Source organism: Patagioenas fasciata, chromosome 7 (assembly GCF_037038585.1).
Source record: "Patagioenas fasciata isolate bPatFas1 chromosome 7, bPatFas1.hap1, whole genome shotgun sequence".
NCBI lineage: Eukaryota > Metazoa > Chordata > Aves > Columbiformes > Columbidae > Patagioenas > Patagioenas fasciata.
Window position 1 is genome coordinate 31168909 of NC_092526.1, and position 12353 is coordinate 31181261.

Genomic DNA, 12353 nt, shown 5'->3' on the forward strand with positions numbered 1-12353 from the left:
ATTTGGGGATAGATGTTGTTTGAGTGAGAAGGACCTGAATTTTTTCAAAGGTTGTTACTTCTTACTGAATTAAATGAAGGGATGCATATATGCCAGTCTTTGTCTCCTTCCACGACAAGTGGCTTCATGGAGCATGCATTTCTTGGGACTCCAGAGGTGCAGACCTTCAGGCAGCCCTGGAGGAAATGATGACAGGGGATGTCTGGAAAATCCTCAGCAACGCAAGCAAAAAGCTTCCAGTTGTCAACTACCAAAAGACTTAGCTTTACTTAATTCCCCTTCACCCTGTCACAGGTGACTTGTGCATTCCAGATTGCTTATGGACATAAGCAGTTTAGAGGTGATTTAAAAGATAAAAGGTTTAAAGCCTCTGGGAGCTTTTGCTATGCAGTTGTATTGTGCATGGGAAGTGCATGTATTATTGGAATGTGTGTGAAATTGCTCTGTCAGTACGATCATGAGCAAAGTGATGTGCTTCCTTCCAAGATAATGCCAGTAATACTTCCATAATGCACCATGGGATGTGGTCATTGCTGCCACATCACTGCTTGGCTGTAATGCTCCAATCTGGGGAGGAGGAAGAAGCATAAATCCAATGTATGGTACTAAAATTGGGGGCGGGGCACGGGAAAGAAAGGCTGGGAATGCCTGCTAACTTGTACTACATCCCCTGTCAGATTTGCTCCCAGGTGGAGGTCTTCAGGCAATGTTTTTGTGCCATTTATATTTGTCTTGGGCATCTCTGGTGGCACATATGCTACAATGTTGGAACTGTGCCTTCTAGGATGTGTTCTAGCCAATGTCTTCTGTGTTCCTTCCTTGTTTAATCTGGTGCTTTGGGCCTTGTTATGTCAAATATATCCATCTCGGTGCAAAACCACAGCTTCAACTCAGTTACCATGGGTACCGCACAATTTCCATAGCCTCTGTAGGCTAAAGTGGCTTCTCCATACAGCCCCAGAGCAGCCCGGAATCCTGAACCGTTGCTCTTCTCCTGGCATAATGTAGTTTGTGTTAACAGGCATGCTGGCAAAAGGCTGCACTTGGTTACTACAGGAGTATGGAGTTACACACAGTGTTATCATCAGGAGCAATGCTGGGAATACATGTTCAACCTTATTATTAGAGGCAGGAGCTGAGAGATCTTGGTTTTCTCCCTGTCTCAGGCAGCAACCCACTCTGTTACCCACAGGAGGTCTCTTAGTCTACAAACTTGTAAAATTGAATTTTATTACTCTTCTATCAGTATCGTCTTCTGGAGTTTAAGTGACACCCTTGAAATGTATAACACTGACAAGAAAAGTACATCCAACCTAGGCCAAAAAAAGTGACATATTTTTATTGTGTCTTCCTTTGCATTTCCATCACACCTCTGAAATACTGTTGACTCTTGGGTGTAGGATGTACTGAGAAAACTTTCTGTTTGTCTAGTATATCACAGCAAAATCTGCAGAATGAACAGAACTGGTGTGTTAGAAAAAAGTCCTCAAGCAAGAGGATGAAGCCAAGCCAGTGCAGCACCTCTTGCTTTCTAAACCCCTCTTTTGTGTACTCCTTCATTTCTCAGCTGCAGAAAGCCTCTTTCCTGCCTCCTTAGGACCCTCAGTAATGGCGAAAGACTCCTGTGTTGTCCCTTGGAAGGTGGTCGTTGCAGCTGCGTTGCCTGTTCACTTCCACCCCACACATGGGCTGTATCTGTATTTCAGTCCTGAACGCTGTAGGGACAGGAAGCCCACCTTTAACTTCGGACAAGAGAGCCTGGAAACCAGACCAGCATAGAGCTGAGCATGGAGTAATGTACTGCTGCTTTGCCTCCAGGGCAAATCTTGAACCACTCCAGTAGGACAAGACTTCACACCAGCAACCAAGTAAATGCCTCTGGTGCTGCGGGGTTGCAGCATGGACCTGTGATGGTCCGTGGTGTGTACTCACACCAGCCTCATCCAGATGCGCACGGTCCTGCTTGCTCAGGGTACCCTGGGAGGTGCATCTTCAGCTTCCTTAAATCCATGCTTAGCAAAGCTGAAAGTGGCTCTGCCCAGCTATCAGTCTCACTGTGATGCTTTGTCCTGACACTTTGTCCCAGCCCCTCAGAGCCTCTTCTTCCCTTCTCTCCTCTGTATGCTTTTCCTCCCCACTAAGTTCTGTGATATCCGAGGTAAAGACTCCTATGCTTTGGTTTGCAACAGCTTGGCTGTCAAGGCTTTTGTGAGGAGATGAAAAGCAATGGCTGATTTTCTCTGTTGATGGTGTCTGTCACTCATAACTGAGACAGAAAGCCCTCTGCAATCTTGGCATATACTGGCTTTATTTGCTGCAAGAGCTCTGCTTGGGAACACCTCTCATTTCAACACACACTGTTGGTTTTGTATCCATTAACTTACTGAAGACTATGGCTTGTTTTAGAAAGAGCCGTTAGTCTGAAGACAGATTAAATGCAGTGTTTAATAAGATGCATGTAATACAGTACCCTTCTTCTGAAGGAGGTTATTATTTATTTTTCCTGTTCGTTAAACTTTTTAGCAGTGTTTGGCAAGGTCTATGGGGAATGTAAACTGTTGTCTCAAACGGAAAAGTCTCCAGCTTCTGATGGGAGCTCTGTATATGTGGTGCTAGACCCAAGTGTGGAAATACATCTTCTGGTGTGTGATATTGAAGTGAGGACAGTGTGCCCCTAATAGGTGAAAGATTTCTCATTCACAGATCTTAGATACTTCCTCTTGGCTACCAACTTGCAGCATTGCTGATTTCTGTTTCACTAAATGACTGTAGTAGTAGACAGTCCTTGTCCAGAAAGGAGTCTCTAGTGAGCTTTTCCTCTCCAGCATATGAAACTTAGCTTGTGTCGATACAATTATTGAACGGGTGTCTGATATAGCTGAGGCTTCTTGAAGCAAATGGCAAAACTTGTGGTGCATTGGTATGCCAGCATCTCTCAGTTAGCACTGAGTCTTGTAACGTCCCTTCTCCTGGAGACCGGACTCTTCTGCGGCAGAAGCCAGCCAGAGCTGCAGCCAAAGGGGACGTCTGAAGGAACTCAAAGTGACCTGAGCTCTTTCTGCTTTGCTGACGAACTGAGAAAAAAATAGGCCAGCAATTCATTTTACAAGTCTCTTAAGCTATCATAAGGATTTATAGGAACTCATTATACAATAAATTATAGATATAAAATAGCAGGTGGCACATCTTTCAAGCAGTATGCATAAAAATTCATCTTGACAAGACCAGGAAAACAGCCCCCAGCCCTATCTTCACTGAGCAACTACAAAGGAAGTAAGTTGTAGTTAAGAGAAATGGAGTGTTAATGACAGGTCTATGCCAGTAAACGCAGCAAAATGCCTCAAATGCCTCAGCAGTAATTGTCATCGGAACAATTTCTTTTCCTGCTAGTCATAAAATCGGATACACTATTAGAGACACCATTTGTTAAACCCAGACACTGTATATTTTCATCAAATGTAGCAATTGTCTCTGTCTCTGAGGTTCCTGAAACACAAACCCCCTTGGGGTCCTAGCTGGGCTGCTGTATGCAAGCTGTGAAAATATTGATGTACTCATTTTATACTTTGCTTTTCTTGTCCTTCTCTGTTTCCTTTATTTATTCCTTACTTACTGGCACTAATGTAGCCAAGTTACTTCTGCGCCAAGAGGGTGAGGAAACTGTTTCCTCCCAAGCCAGCTATGCTGACACTGCTAACCTTGATTTCCATAAATGATTGAAGTGTCTCCTGTCTGCAGCATATTTCAGGCTCCAGTTACCCAAGATTCTTGGATGCTGAGACAGCTTTTCATCTTCCCCATCTCTTTCTCACAGTCACAACCAAGCCTGACTGTCTCCTCTACCTTCACAGCTGTGACCTGCTCAGACCAGCAGTAGCAGCCCCAAGATGCTTTTCCCCATAAAAAGACTTTTCTCAGCTTGTAGTGGTTTTAAAATTTCTTTTAACCTACTGAAAAATTTGATGTGGATACTATAGTGAAAAGGAACTTTCTGTAGTCACCAGACAAGCAGTGGGAATTAAGAAGTGTGGAGAGTAATCCAGTAATTTGTAACACAAAAGCAATGTAATACCTTTTAGAAGAAATAAATTTGTGATGGTAAGATCAGCATTGCTTCTTTTTGCAGCATTAAAACTTCTTCTAGATTAGCTGAGTGAAGAAAGGAATGCTTCCTAACAGTACTACTAAGCCAGCTTTCAGAGGTACACATGTCCAGGAGTACTGAGCTATGAGCTGCTTGAAGTCCATTCAAATGTCAGTAGGGGTTTTCCTCAGTCCAGGTGGCACTGGGATCTTGATCCTCAAGTTGAGGCACCATGCACCTGAAGTCCTTTCTGAATTACTGGGTCACTGGCTTCTGCTGATTGTCAGCAATTTACACCAGCATAACCTGGCCTCTGGATTATTGCCTCCTTTAGCTACAGTGCTTTAAAGCCATTTGCTATCCACATCAACACCAGCTGAAATGCAGATATATTTGACCTTCATTCCCTAACACTTTGGAAACTGAATAATAAATGTGTAGTGAGTTCTGCCCTCCAGATATCAGATTATTTTTCTTTGCATTCCTTTGAAAAATGTTTGTCTTATTTTAAGCCTCTGCTGCCGGAGGGAAGCGGGGGGAGGGCAGGGTGAGAGGGTGAGATAGGAAAGAGAAGGAGAATGTACTCTAAAAGGAAAAAGCTATGTGGAGAGCTTTGGTGCTAATGGAACGATCCATTTGCAGCCTTAGTGTTTGCAGACTAATGTGTATAATGCATTGTTGGACAAAACACTAAATGCTTAAAAGTAATTTGTGGCAATTTAGGTTTTTGTCATTGCTTGCAAGATGCTCTAAGGGAATACATAGCAAAAGACAAGCTCCCAGACTGAAGAGTTTATGGTCTTAAATGTGCAATTCTGCAGGCAGCTCAGTCAAGCTAATAGATCTCTGCAAGACAGTCAGGGCCTTGGGAGGACAGGCTGACCGCTCAGGATGACAGCACAGCTCCTTTCTGAGGGGAAGAAGTGCAACAGCTTGGGAAAAATATGCACTCAGTCCTGTAATTTTCATCACAAATCACAGAATCACAGAATGTTAGGGATTGGAAGGGACCTCAAAAGATCATCTAGTGCAGTCCCCCTGCTGGAACAGGAACACCCAGATGAGGCTACGCAGGAATGACTGGACAGGCGCATTGTTTGATAGGAGTCTTTGAAAAAAACCCTGAAAATGAAAGGAAAATAGCTCCTACAAGAGACAGATACTTTTTTTTTTTTCTATTCAATAAGATGTATAAGTCTATCAAGCCAATTGCTTTTTAAACATTAGTAATAGGAGAAGCAGGAGTAGATGCACATTCGTGAAGAACAGTTACAAATAGCTGGTGCGTAAGAGAACTTTAATCCTCTGTTGTGTGTGTCTATGTGTATGCACATTGGGTTTTTTCTATCAGTTTTCATAGGTAGATGTCAATTTTTTCACAAAAAAAAGGAAATGCGATCTCTAATAAACTCAATAGGGGAAGTAGGATGCAGTCGGTCGGTGGCAGAACCAGAATAAACAGGTATCCTTATCCATTTTATGCAAGAGCTGTCTAGACCTGTGTTCATCTGCATCAACAGAAAAGCTGTACGATGTACTGAAGTGAAAGTAAACACATACTAAATGCGCTTACTAGTTTGTATTTGTGAACAAGTTTTCAGCAAGACTTATTCATTGTGATAAACTTGCATGATCTGATAAAGGTTTCCATATCCAAGACTGAAGGGTCTCTGAATGACAACTTCCGATTAGGAGTGAAAAACAGCTTGCCTGTTTTGTGCCCTGTCCCTCAGGAAAGGTGACACTTAGAGCAGCCAAGGCACCATCCCCTGCGGTCCTGGCTCCAGGGTGCCAACAAGCCAGCACGTCCCTTCATCAAAGCGCAAAGCTTTTCGGAAGGCTGTGCCGATTACAATGGATTTCTTACTGGGACAGGTTCTTCAGGAATTTTTGTCTAAAGCAAGAGAGCCAGAAAGAAAAACAAACCATTCCTAACACATTCTGCACTGTGGTTATTAGAAGATGCTCATAGGAAGTGGAAAACACCATTGGTATCTGTGGTGCCAGGTACTGACCAGACACTTAAGTGTTAACTTCTTGCTTTCGTGGTAACTGACACAAATGTCTAGCTGTTGGCTCCTCTGTGTGGGTGAGTCTTTCTCTTGTTTTCTAGGGGAAGAATCTTTGAAACATCTCATTTTCTTCTCGGTCAGCAAGAGGTGGAAATACTGTTTACAGCTTGTCCCCAGCAAATTCCTGGGGTAGCAAAACTCCCTCCCAACCCCTGGCATCTGGTATTCTGATTATCTGGTATTTTTGGTGTTCTGCTACCATCCAGAATCACATTTATTGTGGCAGACCTTTAGCAGAGAGGTGATTGAGGTTCCAGTTCTGACTATTAGAGTGCATGCTCAGTGCTGGTATAGTTGGCAATGTGAAAGTACTAAGCCTGTTTGTTTGTTTTGTTTTTTTAATTCATTAAAAATTCTATCTGGTCATCTGAGACTCATTGTAGGTTTGTCCTCCTTTCTGTTAATGGTCCTGTTAAATGCCTCTTCCTTCTGCACTTGCCTCTTCCAGGAGGTAAGCATCCACCTCCTCTGGTTCTGACTACGTGGTGTTATTTTGCATTGGTGACACATCAGAGGGCTGTTGGGACACCAAGTGCTGAGGACTCAGCTGTCAAGAACATCGATCTTTCTGCTGAGCCAGAGCAAATTTAATTAGCTTATTTTAAAATGCCTCTTCATCCTACGGGTGGGTAGAATTGATGCAGGCTGAAGCCTCATTTCTACATAGCTCATTTAGTGTAACTAATTACTGTAAGTGAATGGTACACTCTGCTGACAGTCTGTGCACTAAGGTGAAGCAGTCACATTGCATTTATTTGCTGTCAGAACAATCTGAAACCTTCCCCCGTCAAGGCAGCAAAATCTTTCAGTTCTTGCTAGACGTTAACTGGGCAAACTGGTGGAAAGCTGTAGTTAACACTACCCCTGTGACATGGTGCAGGCAAGGAGACCAACTCAGTGTCAAAGAATGAGAATCCAGTCTTGGAAACAGGAAAAGCCTGAATGGCTCTCCAGCTTAAGGTTAGTCCCCTTTGTGTGTATGCATTATTATTCTCTCTAATTGCATACTTGCATCCTATTCTTTATCATTACCTTAATACTATAATTCTTTTTAGCTTAGTTTTAGTCATATATTTCTCACTAATGTAGTTCCTGAAAGTGCCTGGCCTGTTCTTGCTGAAGTTTAAAACAAACAACTCCCAAACAAAATCATTAGCTTGAGTCAGATAGTGTATATGGGGAATTAATTTCTGAACAATTAAAATCTGCAAAGTTACAGGCATCTGAGAGGTGAGAAACTGTGCAGCCTTAAATATAGGTGATATAGGTGATAGTAACAGCTGCCCCCATAATACTTAGGGGATGCTCGAACATAAATGTCAAGAAGGTCCCTTTCTCCTTGATTGCAGCCTCTTTAGTATCTGTCTGGTGCTTGGATCTGTCATGTTTTCCCCAGTGTACTCTGATCAAAGACTTAAAATAAGAAGAGAAGGTGTATGGCAGGACGTGTAGAAGAGGCTGTTTCAACACTGGACAATGCTCGTCCAAGCACTTCTCATTGAGTAAAAAGGGTGACAAAAGGGGTAGTAACATCTGTGGTAACCTTTGCCATTTGTCCCAGGTAAACTGGAGAAAACTTAAGACCCTCTGTTATACAAGTGAGGCAAGAAAAACAGTTTCAAGGAGAAATTTGAATAGTTGCCTGTATTGGTATCTTCAGCTGCTCTGAAGTGTTGTACTGTGAAGTCAGTGGGCGCTTTTGCTCTTCATTCATTACTTTCTGGGCATCTTTGCAGCATCTTTCCTTCTTCCTGTTTGAGATCCTCCCTCAGCAGAGACTGTGAATAGAGCAGCCCTGCCAGATCTCCCGTTGGAGGGAGTCTGGCTGGGAGTGTGATGTGCTCCATTTGTCTTCCTGATGAGTGGCTTTTTGGAGCTGTTGCCAGCTTTTCTTAGGGTAGACCTAGGGATTAAGCAGCTCCTTGGTGGTCCCAAAGCAGGCCGGACAAAACAGGGCATCTGAATGAATGTGTCTCAAGTGAGCCTGGGGAAGTAAAGCTGAGAGAAAAAGGCTTGGACATAAGTGTACACATATGCAGCATCTTATAGTCCTTAGAGTGTTTGGTTTATGCTAAATTCACTGAAGAGAGACTAAATAGAGTGTTTATTTCTCTATTTCTTTATAGGAACAGAGAGTTTCCCTTGTTTAACAAGCAGACGCAGCATCCTATCATCTGCTTAAACAGGTATGAAATTTTTACTTGTTAGTGTAGATTTACAAGGAGGCTGCTTCAACAGACAAAGGTGTCTTGAGAAAAGAGCAAAAAGAGAACTCCTCTAGCTCCTGGAACACTTCATTTTTCTGGAGCTAGTTCCTGATTTTGCAATCCTTCTTAGTTTTTACTTTAAATGCATCTTGTGTCTGCTGAGAGCTGCTGTACCCGTTTTCAAAGCAGCTGTCTTCTTGCTTTTGGTTTAGCAAGAACCTGCTTGCAGCTTGAGGTATAAAGGGCCTGAGATGGTGTTGGTAAAAAGACAGAGCATCTGAGAGAGGTGACGGTGTTTATGTATGCTGCTCTGTTTTGTCATGTCCTGCCACTGCAGTGAGTTGTACCGTAGAAAAGATGAGAACAGTTTGGCAGAGTGAGGGCAAACATAATACTGCCGCATCTCCAGAATCGAAAATGATGGGATTAGATCAAAGAACTGCACTTTTTCTCCTCTTTGTGGAAGAGAAAACTTTCATGAGACCCCTGTCACAGAAAGCTAAAAACAAGTGTTAGAGAGTCAATTCTGCCTCTGTCACGTAGATGAGCAGATGCTTGTTTTGCCAGCATTTCTGAAAGCACATGTATTTACTTCAGTTGAATTTACAAATGATTATAGTTTTTGTTCTCACAAGCATGATTTTGAAATATTAGAGACAGAATATTGAGCTTCAGCAAATGGGAAAGGAATTTGATTGAAAGAATATATATGAAGCGTAAGGAAGAAATACAGTAGGAGAATGTGAGTAGGGTGGCAAAGTGTCCTAGTTTCTGCTCTTGTAACTTTGCTTGGGCAGGGCAGGGTGAAATACTGCTGTTCTTTTTGGGTGAACTGTTGTGGTTGTTCTGACCTTACAACACAAGCAAAACAGGAGGGTTTTGGTGAGTTCAGGAGATGCCTGTAGAAGTTCCTGGAGGGTGAGATGTAAGGCATACTGGGATGGTGGTCCCCTTCCCAGGATCTCCTCTCAGCTCGGCAGGCTAGAGGAAGTTCTGACCCTGCATCCTTTGAGGAATAGCGTGAACACACACAAGGTTTTATTCAGCTGGTAAAAGTTACCTCCTCTGTGTTGTTATCGATGAAAAGGTTCTGGATTATGCCCATTTAGGACATGTTCCTTCTGTGAGATTATATATAAACAGTGAACAAAATCAACCTCTCCTATTCTCAAGTAGTCTGTGCCATGCTTCTGAAGCTGCCAAGATTCTTAATGATGAAAAATTGAAAGTTAAAGGCAAGCTGATACTACAGAATTAAAAAAAAAATGTAATAGCGTATGATCTGAGATCTGTGTGTACATGCACGTACGCTGGTTTGGGACTTCTTGCCTTTTTATAAGCCCATAAATCTACCCATTTCCTCACCAGCTCTTAGTTTACTTCAGCACGCAGTCTCTCCTGGCTCTGTGAATTTGAAGGAAATGGAAATCAAGAATCAAATTGGGCTCTCTAGGTTTTTAGGCTGTATAAAGCACAGACACAAGTACCAGGCGGTTCACTTTTTGTTCTCTGAACTTTTCTCTCTCACAAGCCATGGCAGCACAGACCTGCCATGGGAGTCAGGTAAAGGCTGCGTGTGCCAGCCTCTCCTGTCCCTGAGACACATGCGGCTGGCGTGCCCGAGGTTTAAGTTGTCTTTTCCTGTTGCACTGAATTTCAATGCTACTCCTTCTCTTGGAAAGCGTGGCACAAGCAACCCAGCAATTTGGGAAGGACCATCTGCCTTCTGGACAGTGACCTGTGGCAGGGCAGGAGCTGCCCCAGCCCCAGCATTCATTCATGTCAGGCTCCCAGGGACACGTCCAGCAGCCCAGCGTGCCTGCAGGCTGGCTGCTGGCCAGCGTCTGCCAGGGCGGAGGGCAGCATAAGGCTGCTTACAGTGATCCTGCACGCTTCAGGAATTTTCCCATGGCCCCAGAATACCCTTGCAGCAGTGTGCAAGTACTAAATGAGGGATTAAATTAGCCTCCACGACTTAAAGTAACATCAGTTTTATTGCTTTCACTGTTTCTTCGTTGACAAAATCCTACAGGTGATAAAATACATTCTCAGACATGTACTGTGCAAAGTTTAAGTTGTTTCTGCAGGTCCCGTCTTTAACTGACAGACCTAAATTATTGCTCTTGAAATACAGAGTGTATCTGTGAAATGGAGTGCCCCATAGCCTCTTGGTGCTGCTAGGACGTCACGGACAGTTTAAGAAGTGGACAAGTCCAGTTAAAATGAAAAGAGAGCGAAACAATCATAGATCAGAACTAGCATTTTCTACCCAGGGTCACTGCATCAGTGATTAGGAGGAAAAAACGGGGAAGTAATGTCTCAGGAACATTGCTGTCTGTCCTTTGTGCCTTTGTCTCTGCCCTGACTGAAAGTACTAGTCAAACCAGTGAAAACTAGCAGTGCAAATAATGTGCTGCAGGCCTGACAGCAAAGTTATGGTAAAAGAGGTAGGGGCTCAGGAAAAGGAGGCTGTTGTGTTGCCTCCTGTGTGTAAGAGCATCCTCCAAGGCTGGACTGTTGAATGGGGAGAAGGAGTAACAGAGCCTGCAAGGTGGCACAGAGGGCTACAGGAATGGGTGATAAAACTCCCATCTCTGAGGTGGGGTGTCAGTGCAGCCTGTTTGCAGTGTTTGCAGCTGAGGGCCTTGGAAGTGTTAGGGCACTCTCTGATAATGTGGTTTTATTTCTGATGCTTCTGGGGCTGCTGCAGTGTCTCTGGGCCCCATGGTTCCCCGCACCCTGTGAATAAACTCAGTGTCTCCTCGCATGAGCTTTTCACTCTGCTGTCTCTGTCCATGAGCTGGTTCACAGAGGTGCTCTGCACAGGAAGGTACCAAGACCATCTGCTCACCTGTACTCTGCCTAGGCCTAGTGTGGGGCTGTTTCTAAGTAGGACGGGAAACACCCTCCAAAAGCTCTGTCATGTTGAAATTCTGATTTTGAGCAGCATTTTAAGTATAAGCATTACTTGCACTTCTCTTTCTACTGTGAATCTACTGATACTCAGAAGGAGAAGCACCTAGGTGGGGATGGTGCTTGGCAGCAGCCATCCTGAGCAGGGGCTTGGTAACAGCATGAGGCCAAGGTGAACTTGCGGGGTACTCAGAGCATTTGCATATTGATATTTTGTTCAATTAGGCTGGAAACTCTTCAGATTAATTCTATAGAGAGTGAAGTGAGCTTCAAATGACTGCCCTGGAGGTACGCCATAGCTTGTATTTCAGGTTTAAAAATTTCCCACACCTCGTCTGGAAGTGAACATTGTACAGAAAGATGTCAGTGAGCAATGATTAGAGCAGTTTTTAGGAAAAAGGATGCAAAATGATACCTGCTGGAAGGATTTCTTGTAGTACCTAGAGATGAAATGTTTTCCTGATTTCTAGACAGTCAACAACTCCAGAGATATTTTTGTTCTGCTTTTTAATTTTACTTGTTTGTTTGTTTGTTTTTCCTCAGTGATCTTTGTAGCAATGCCTTGTGTTGAAGGACATGTTATGCATTACAGTGGAGGGGAAAGTGACACTAGGGAAAGATCATAAGTGGGCAGAGCTTAAGATATAACTTAGTGCTGTTACTGGCATTGTCTTCTCTTTTCCCATGCAGCTGGCTTGAGTGTTTCCTGTTTGGCATCTGGAGGGTTGTAAGGAGGCATCTCCACCTGGGTGGTTTTGACCCAGAGCTACACCTCGGTATGCCATGCCTGCCCTCACAGCTCACGAGGCACCTGATGCTCTTTCATCAACTTCCCCCTTAAAAATAGTCTCCTGCCAACTGGTAGGCTGTTCTGCAATCTCACCATTTGTTAGAAACATCTCCCTATCACTGGCCACAGAGTTCTTGTATGAAACTAGTCTGTGGTTTTCCTTCCTTTGTGTTTATCCCTTATCATCATCCATCTAACTCTATCCTCCTTTGAAAGAAGGGCTGTCATTTTTTTTTTCCCTTACTCAACCTGTCTCTTTCTTCCTTTTTTTTTCTGATCATCTTAAT

General features: G+C 43.5%; 1 protein-coding gene across 46 annotated transcripts in view; it reads left to right on the forward strand.

Annotated features, from left to right (window-relative positions):
- Positions 1-12353, forward strand: part of MAP2 (microtubule associated protein 2) — a 225915-nt gene that overhangs the window by 117401 nt on the left and 96161 nt on the right. For 40 of the 46 annotated variants that reach the window (XM_071811218.1, XM_071811220.1, XM_071811216.1 and 37 more), the window contains one exon: positions 8283-8342. The exons of the other annotated variants lie outside the window; for them this stretch is intronic. The gene's annotated coding sequence lies outside the window, so the exon portion shown is untranslated. The remainder of the gene's footprint in view (positions 1-8282; positions 8343-12353) is intronic. 46 annotated transcript variants of the gene reach the window in all.